This window comes from Solanum stenotomum, chromosome 3, assembly GCF_019186545.1.
Source record: "Solanum stenotomum isolate F172 chromosome 3, ASM1918654v1, whole genome shotgun sequence".
NCBI classification, from domain to species: domain Eukaryota; kingdom Viridiplantae; phylum Streptophyta; class Magnoliopsida; order Solanales; family Solanaceae; genus Solanum; species Solanum stenotomum.
The window spans coordinates 21,431,496-21,441,006 of NC_064284.1; the positions used below are offsets into that span (position 1 = coordinate 21,431,496).

The 9,511-nt window shown below is 32.1% G+C and overlaps 1 pseudogene; it reads right to left on the reverse strand.

The window, feature by feature from the left end:
* Window positions 1–6,969: 6,969 nt before the first annotated feature.
* Window positions 6,970–7,380, reverse strand: LOC125861034 (14 kDa proline-rich protein DC2.15-like; annotated as a pseudogene).
* Between the last annotated feature and the right edge of the window lie 2,131 nt (window positions 7,381–9,511).

Genomic DNA, 9,511 nt, shown 5'->3' on the forward strand with positions numbered 1-9,511 from the left:
ATGAATTAATCAAGGAGTTTATAATTCTTAAGATGATGTGCTACTAATAACGATTTAACGATGGGTATTTATACTAAATTATAACAAGGCGAACTGTGGTAAAATAATTGTAAATATGTGATAGATATTATTACTTCAAATTAAATATACTAGATTAGTAGGATATGCAACTTAGTCAATTATTGTCTGCTGTTGATTAATTGGTAATGCATGAATGTTATGAGTAAATATATGTTTGGCACCCTATCATATGGGTAAAATGAAAGAGCTCAATGTATCAATCATTATTTTCTTAAAAAGTGTGTCAGGTCAAAATTTGACAAATAAATAGGAACAGAGAGAGTACTAGCTAGCTACGATTGGACTCGGCTCACCTCCAATGTGTTGAAGTGTGTGACCATCGGTCTCATTTAAAAAACTTGACATGTTAGAGAGAGCTTACTTTTATTATTTAATTGTATTCTCAATACGTCACCTTTACGTGCGGGCCTGATTTTCTTTTCATGGACCAAGCACGTGGAAATTCTTGTTGATATGGATAGCGGTGAGATTCGATCACATGACTTATGTCTACTATGATACCATGTTGAAGTGTATGACTATCTATATATACTATATTTAAAGTATGGAAAAAGGCCTAAAATACCCTTGAACTATTGGAAATGGTACAAAACTATCATTCATCCACCTATTGGCTCTCAAATACCGTTGTCATCCACCTATTGACTCCCAAATACCCCAGTCATCCACATTTGAGTCCAGTATTGACCACTTTTATACGGATTATCATTTAAATATTTTTTAAAAATACGTGACGACCATCTATTGATTTAAATTAGTTTACAAACCCACTCATTACTAGTTGTACCATTTCCAATAGTTTGTGGGTATTTGAAGACCCTTAAAATGTTGATGAATTTTTTGCCCTTCGTTAAATGACTTTGTTTTAGATAAAATCGTATTTTCATCATTTTCCTCAAAAATATTGTCTTTTAATTATTATTCTAATATTTGAAATTTTGAAATTAATTAAAGTTATAATTATTAAATTTTTACTTATATGTAATAGGTAAAAACTCTAATATTTAGTATTTTAAATAGAAGAGAAAATGGTCAAAAGTCCCTCTAACCTATTGTCGGATTCTCAACTACACACTCATACTTTACGGGGGTCTTATCACCCCCTTGAACTGTTTAAAAATGAAATTATTACCTCCCTAATTGCTTATCTAGCAAAGTGAGTGTATTTCACTCTCCTTGAGAGAGTGAGCAACAAAAATAAATATTACTGAAAGTTTATTTTAATTATTTTCATAAACATATGTATTTTTGATTTTTTTTCTTATTTATTTTCTTTCTTCCCCAAAACAATATTGACCTCCACCATTCACCAACCTTAAGCAACCATCGTCGCAATCGGATTCACCAATGTTAATTTCAAGCTCTCATGTAAAAAATACTTGCAAAATCAATTAATCCACTACAAATAAAATGTCAACCATCTTCAATCACCCTAAAAGACTTCAAATCGAATTTGAGAAAAATCAATTTGGGTTGACATTAAATGTAATTGAAGCTCCAAAAAGTTATTATCATTTCAAATCTCTTGATTATAAAAAAAAAAAGAAAAAAGAAGTACAACACAAATTTGCAAGACATTGCACTAAGCTATGAATAAATCATTCCAACTCTAATTAAAGAAAAAGAAAGTCATAGTTGCTCTGGGTGTCAAAATGTAGGTGAATTGAACCAAGAAAATGAACATCCACAATCATTAACCCGAGCATCATCTCCCAATTAAGTTATTTTTTTCTTTGGTGGTGTAAACAAATTGATTTGTGATGGTTTTGATGGTTGCTTGAGTATTTCTTTTTCGAAGCTTTATTCTTAGGAAGAGATGGTGAAGGCTTTTGAATAGGTGAAGAAGGTAACGGTAAAGGTGGGGGGAAATCATAAAGGCAAAGGTGGAGGTGGTGGGTGGAAGAGGGATGGGGGAAGACTCCAATGCATTCTCCCCAAATCAATCTTTGTAAAAAAATTAGGGTTGAAAAAATTGTTAAAGAAGAAAGGAAGAAGATGAAGGAGAAAAAAAAATGAAAAAAATAATAGTTAACTAGTTAAATACACGTGTCAAGTGTGTGTTTCACTACAAGACACATATGTGGTTATGACGTTTTAAGGGGTTATATATTTCACTTTTAAAATGTTTAGGGGGTAATAGGTGTAACATCTCGCAATTTGAAATAACTAGGAAAAAGCTAAGAATTGGAAATAGTCATTTTTGGAAAGAATTGAAAATCTGGAAATTTGTTTAGGTTAGGAAAAATGAGATTTGGTCAACTTCAAACGGCCATAACTCCTATCTCAGGATGATTTAGGTGTACTTCTAGATATGGTTGGAAATCTCTTTGAATGATCTTTCCAACGCCGCCGAGTTTGCACGATTCCGAGTTCGTATGAGTAAGTTATCCCCTTTGGAAGTTGGATTGTTGATTAAGGAAAGTCCTAATCCGGATTTTTGAGGGGTAATTTGGTCTTTTCCTTACCCTTTTATTTTAATTCATTTTTGGTAATTACTTAGGGGTCTAAACTAAACTTAGTCATTTTATGTTTTTGGAAAAAGATTTAGGGTTTTGAGAGAAGAGAAAAGAAGAGGAGAAAGGAGAAGAACATTCAAGATTCGTCAAGATCGTCGAGTTTGGCTTGTGGATTTCGTCGGGGGTGATCCCTACAAGAGTACAAGGTATGTGAGATCACATAGCGTTGGGTTAATTCGCTCATGCGCCAATCATGATTTATTTCAGCGAATTTAAGTTCTTGAAAGCTTAGAAATTGAGTTCTTGAATGGGTTTGTTGAAGTTTCATTAGATTCTTGTTTTGTTGAATTCGTTGAGGAGTTGGTTGATCTTAATCTGTGATTTTAGGTTCGATTTTGAGTAGAACCTGATGTACTTTGAACATTTAATCGATTCTAACTGTTGGGTAAAAGAACCCACGGAGTTTAGAGGGTTTAGAGCTGAAAAACAAAGAAGAAATTTTGTCGAACGAAATTGGGAAGTGGTGGCACGTCGCAGAGCTGGTTCCCAGAATTGGGAATTTTCGTTTTGCGTCACGGAGTCTTCTGACTCAAAAGTCATTTTCGAAACTAAATTTTAAAAGCTTCTCCACGTCGCGAACCCACCCTCAAATATCGATTTTTGGTCTTTTTTCATGTTTAGCTATAAAAAATCATTCCTAAACACCATGAGATCTTTCCAATCACAAATCAAAATCCTTGAATCCATAATTCAATTCAAGGACCAGTTAAGAGTCAAGTCAAGAGCAGTTAAGGTCAAAGTCAAGGGAATTCCTTCAAAGTTTTCAAAAGTCTTTTATAAATGTTTTAACTTTGTTTTAAAACTTAAAGTTCAAGTTGAGTAAAGAGTAAAGTTTGAAGTCCATTTCTTCAAAAGTATATGAGGACTATGTATTCCCAAAGGGTTTAACATGTTTTCACATTTAAACAAGAAAAGAAAATTCGATTTCCAAAGGGCCTTCGGGCTAGTTTTCAAAAAAGAGTTATCGCTTTCTAAATGAAGTAAGAGGAGAAACTTTGATTTCCAAGATAACCTTTGAGCTAAGTTTTGAGCACTAATCTCAAATCACAGAAGAAGTATGTTTTTGAACATAAAGAGCTAGTATCATATTTTGGGAGTAGTATTGAGCACCGATATGGGGGAGCGTTCAGAGAACCCACAACCCCCATAAACTATGTAGCCATCATGGGTAGAAAAGGGTCATACTTTTTAGATGAATCATTTTCGCATAGACTAGTGGATCTACTTAGTAAGTTAGTAACTATATCCCTGGCAGGGTATATGATGTGTTGGCAGCGTGAGGGAGATCGTTGTATCATCACAATAGCTCTTATGTGATGGTTGTCGATTAGAGAAACTCCACAGTAGTTATTGTATTTTTATGTACATCAGTTTATTTGTATTTTTACATAAATCTCAGAGTTATTTGTATCTTTGCATACACACAGAGGTGACATCATGTTTTAATTTTAAACAACTTTTCTTTATATTGCACTTGGTTTAAACTGTTTTATATTGGAATGAGTTCAGTTATGTTGAGTTGAGTTGAGCTAGGTAAGTTCTTCAGTTCCTTTTAGATTCTTTTCAAGCATATGTTGTGTTTAGCATTCCAACTCGCATACTCGTACATTCAATGTACTGATGCCAGTTGGCCTGCATCGTATTATGATGCGGACACAGGTAACTAGGATCGGCATCCAGCACATTATTGATCCAGTGAGCAGTTAAGAGTCTGTTGGTGAGCCTCTTTGCATTCCGGAGGATCCGTTTTGTTTACTTTCAGTATTAGATAGTTCATTAGGATGTCATGGGCCTGTCCCGACATCCATCTCAGTTGTTTTAGAGGCTTCATAGATAGTCAGTCACATCTTAGTTCATTTGTCATCATTTTGTTATTGACTTATGTTCAAATTTGAGTGGCCATTTTGGCTAAGTTAAATGTTTATTTTCAAAACATTATGAGTTTAGTTTGAGACAGTTAAGTTTGTTTAGCATTTGAATTCCTTTCTTAATGCTTAGAGTCTTCCGCTGAGTAAGTAAGCCAGGCCAATGGTTCTCTTGGGACCAACAATGGTTCTCGAGTGCCAGCCATGTCCAGGGTGTAGGCTCGGGGCGTGATAATAGGACCCCCATAAAGTATGCGTGTGTAGTTGAAAATCCAACAATAGATTAGGAGGCTTTTGGCCATTTTCTCTAAATTGAATAAAATTATAGCTTTGATCTTGAAACTCCTATAATTTAATACGTGTTCTTTGGATTTCTTCAGATTCTAGGACTCCTTTACTATCCGTATAGGAGTAATTTTAGGTTAGGACTATTAGTTTTTTTTTTTTTTTTTTTATTATAAAAAATGCTTGAGGAGTCCTTTATGTTTCTTTCTTTTTCAGTTTTAGGAGTCCTTTTTTAGGTTTACATATACTTTTTGCTGGTTACACTCAATTCAAGAATGGTTAGGGTCTTAATTTAGAATTTTAGGATGTTACATGCAGATTCTATTGAAATAAAAAAAGTTCGCGTGAAATGAATTAGTCTATGAGAAAAATGATATTAGAGATTCAATTGGAAAAGAAATGTGTGTTAAGGCAATTTCTTCAACAACACAATAAAGTTGGGAATAACATAACAAATAAATTTTGTCGCTCAAAGCAGGCGAAGGTCACAAGATAAGAGGATAACGTAGTGGTTAAGAGGGTGTTTGGATTGGATTAAATGTTGGTCAAACCTATTTTTAAGTCAGTTTTTGACTTCTGGAAGTATTTGACAAATATAAAAAATAACTTAAAATAAGTTGAGAAGTGTTTGGCAAGGTCAAGAATTACTTAAAATAAGTTTAAAATGACTTAAAATAAGTCAAAACCAAAAGTAGGTTTTCCTCTACTTTTTATTTTTTAACTTAAAAGTCATTTCAATTTGACTTTTTATTTTTAACTTTAAAGCTACTTTTTTTAAGTTAATCCAAACGGACCCTAAATTATGTGTATTTTTCAAGATAATCGCATCTTTGTTATTATAAATTAAATACATTTGTCACAAAATATTTGTCTTAGAATTTTCTCTATGATAAGATAATTCATTTTTAACTACAAATTAAATTTGTATTTTATCATAAATTTCATTGTCACTAATCACGATAAGGTTCAGGCAAAACCAATATTTTTTTGTGACGACGTGATAGGTTTTAATTACAAAATTATAAATCAATTTTGTAAAAGCAAAATCAACAGTAATTTATACAATTGGGGAAAAAAATATCCTTTTGTATATAAAAGATAGTTTTCAGTGCGCTCAAGCCCAATGTTCGGGGTTCGCCTAATAGATCTTACACAAATTATGTGTTAAAATCTTTACATAACATTGTTGGCCCTCATAATTCTTGAATAAATGAATGATACTTAATAATTTTTTAATCTATAGAGATAAGAAGATTGAGAGTAACAAGTTGTAGTATCGCAACTTTACTATTTGGTAACATTGTGAATGTGATTATATATTACATAGTATTTCTTTTAAAAATACGTAGCGAAATTTTACTTTTTCACTTATCATTGGTCTTCATGGTTTTGTCATATATCTCAAAATTATCATATTTTATTTAGCTATTCGAAAGTAATTTTGTTTTATTCATAATGGAGTGATGCTTTTATTATAATACTAGTAAGTTTTATTAATTATATTTTAGGGGAGTAAATTGTATAGTATGATAAACACATATTTTTAGAAATAATAATCCTTTTATCATTAGAAAGTTAAGATATTAGATTATTTATACTTGTATAATCATGTTAGAAGTTTTATTTTCTATGAGTTTCCTTGATCATGTTTGTAATTATTTCAAACTATTGATGTATTTTTATAATTTTGTGTTATTATATTATTATACTATATTATAAATTAAAAATGTAAAGATCTATAGGGCTTACGCCCCACGTCTCAAGTCTTACGCCTCGCCCTATACTAAATAAAATGCCCCACCTCACGCCGCACCTTTTAAAACATTGGACAAAAATATACTATTAACTACAAAGTTAATTTTTTTTTTTTTTTTGATGAATAAGATTGTCATAAATACTAAGCAATTATGGCAACAGAACTATTGAACATGCATATGCAAAGTTCACTTATTAGAACATAGAAAATATGTATTGTTTGACATGAAAGTAAAAAAGAGAGTACATAGCATGTATCATCAATTTAATTTTACGAAAAGCATAGATAGGTAATAAACACCACTTTTATTTATTGATTTGATATTTCAGTAACATAAGAAGATGAGAAACATGTTCACACACGACACAACTGATGAATTTGCCTATACAAAATTCACTTATTTAAACTAAAAAAAGGTTCGTACGTGCATAATTTCATAAGCACGACGAGATATTTATTTATTTATTTATTTATTAACCCATTGGCAATTAAGCATAATGAGGCAAAGTAGAGGGTAGTTTAACAAGTGAAGCCAGTAGGAGGATTATTTCCACAACGGTTTAGTATGAGGCCTAGAGAGAGTGGTACATTCAAATTAATTCCCAGCACATTTGCTCTTATGGATGTGCGTGCACAAGCAAACCGCGGCCTCTAGGTCCGTCAGTCCCTGGATCAAACTGCAGCATGGCATAGTTGATGGAGACCCGACTCCTACATTCACAAAATTAAGTATCTCAGCACACACACCAAGTTTCAAAGTTGGGCACGTTTGTTGTCCACTTACAAGAGCAAAGAAGAGGAGATTCAGTGATAGGAAAAGGGTAACTGAGGAGTGAGTTGCTTTGGAAGCCATGTTCAAATCTAGAGAATATGAATTAATTAACCACTTTATAATTCTTAAGTTGATGTGCTGCTAACCTTCTGACGATGCATGGGTATTTATACTAAATTATAACAAGGCCAACTGTTGCACTTAACAGTAAATGTACGATAGGTATTATTACTTCAAATTAAATACTAGATTAGTAGCATATGCAAAGTGAATTATTGTCTGCTGTTGATTAATTGGTAATGCATGAATGTTAGATAAATGTTTGGCACCCTATCATATGGTAAAATGATAAGATCAATATATCAATTTTTTTTTAAAAAAAGTGTGTCAAATCAAAATTTGACAAGTAAATAGGGATAGAGGGAGTACTAGCTAGCTACGATTGGACTCGGCTCACCTCCAATGTATTGAAGTGTGTGACCATCGATCTTATTTAAAAAACTTAACATGTTAGAGAGATCATACTTTTATTATTTAATTGTATGTTCAACAAGCTGCCCTTACGTGCGGGCCTGATTTTCTTTACATGGGTCAAGCACGTGGAAATTCTTGTTTATATGGATAGCGGTGAGATTCGATCACATGACTTATGTCTGCTAAGATACCATGTTGAAGTGTATGGCCTTCTACACTATATTAAAAGTACTGAAATGGGTCTAAAATACCCTTGAACTATTGAAAATGGTACAAAACTATACCTCCATCCACCTATTGACTCCCACATACCCCTGCCATTCACATTTGAGTCCAATATATATATTGGCCATTTTTATACGGATTATCATTTAAATAATTTTTAAAATACGTGACAACCATCCATTGATTATAATTTAATTACTTAAACTAGTTTACAAACCCACTTATTACTAGTTGTACCATTTCCAATAGTTTGAAGGTATTTGAAGACCCTTAAAAATGTTGTTTGAATATTTTGCTCTTCATTAAATGACTTTGTTTTAGATAAAATCGCATTTTCATCATTGTCCTAAAAAACATTGTCTTTTAATTAGTATTCATATTTAAAATTTTGAAATCTTTAAACGGTTGCTGGATTTCTATATATATTAGACAGATAACAAAAGTAATTCAAAGAGAAAGTAAAATAATATGACAAACCGATAAGGAGAGGTCACCGGAGCTGCCGCAGCTTCGTTGGAGAAGGCGCTGCTGTTGTTGGATGTTGTCGCACCCTATTTCGAACTGGTCGAAACAGTTCACAACATAATATGGCTGACACTCTGTTTTTTTTTTTGGAAAAATTGTTTTATTTTTGTTTTGTTTTAGAGTCGCCACCTAAATTTTAAGGAAAATATTAGGAAAACCATTTTTATGTAAATGTAAACTCTGTTTGATTTGCGAAACTAGTAAGATTCTGAGTAAGGGTTTTGGTTACTTGAGGGGAAGGTGTTAAGCATCCCTCAGAGCTTATCCGAAGATAGTCCTTAAACTCAATTTAGAAAAATATGATTAGGAAAACTTGTTTATTTATTTGCTTTAAAAATCAATGATAAGTTAATTGGTTAGTTTAAGAAAAGAGTAAAATACAAGGTACGACATATATATGCCTTATAAAATAGATTTAATCAGTGGCGGACCCAGGATTTTCGTTCAAGAGGTTCGAAAAATAAAAGTATAAACGTGTAAATAAGCCTTTAGAAATGGAAACCTTGAATTCTTTTGGGTTTAAAACCAAACTTTTAGCACATTTTTTAAAGTAAAAAAAATTTGAAAAATAGAATTGAAAATTTTAAAAAAAATACTAAAAAAAAAGCTTTCACTGGGATTCGATCCGGTGACATACAATTTAGTTTCAAGGGTACTTGCCACTATGCCATCAATTTCTCTTTGTTATTGAGGGGGTTCAAAATATATATATCTACAGAAATGCAGAAAATTTACCTTATATATACCGTGTAATTTTTTGCCGAGGGGGTTCGGTTGAACCCCCTGGATACAACGTGGGTCCGCCCCTGGATTTAATAGTAGTATTTTCATCATGTTGTAAAAAAAAATAGATGTACTTAAAAGTATGTTAATTTTTATATGTTAAAAATATAGATGTATCATAGTAAAGTTATCCTAAAAGTATATAGATGTTGAATTTATGAAAATATGTCATTTCATTAAGACGTGAAAAATAAGACAGTAGTGGAGTGTAAATATGTAGTAATATGTA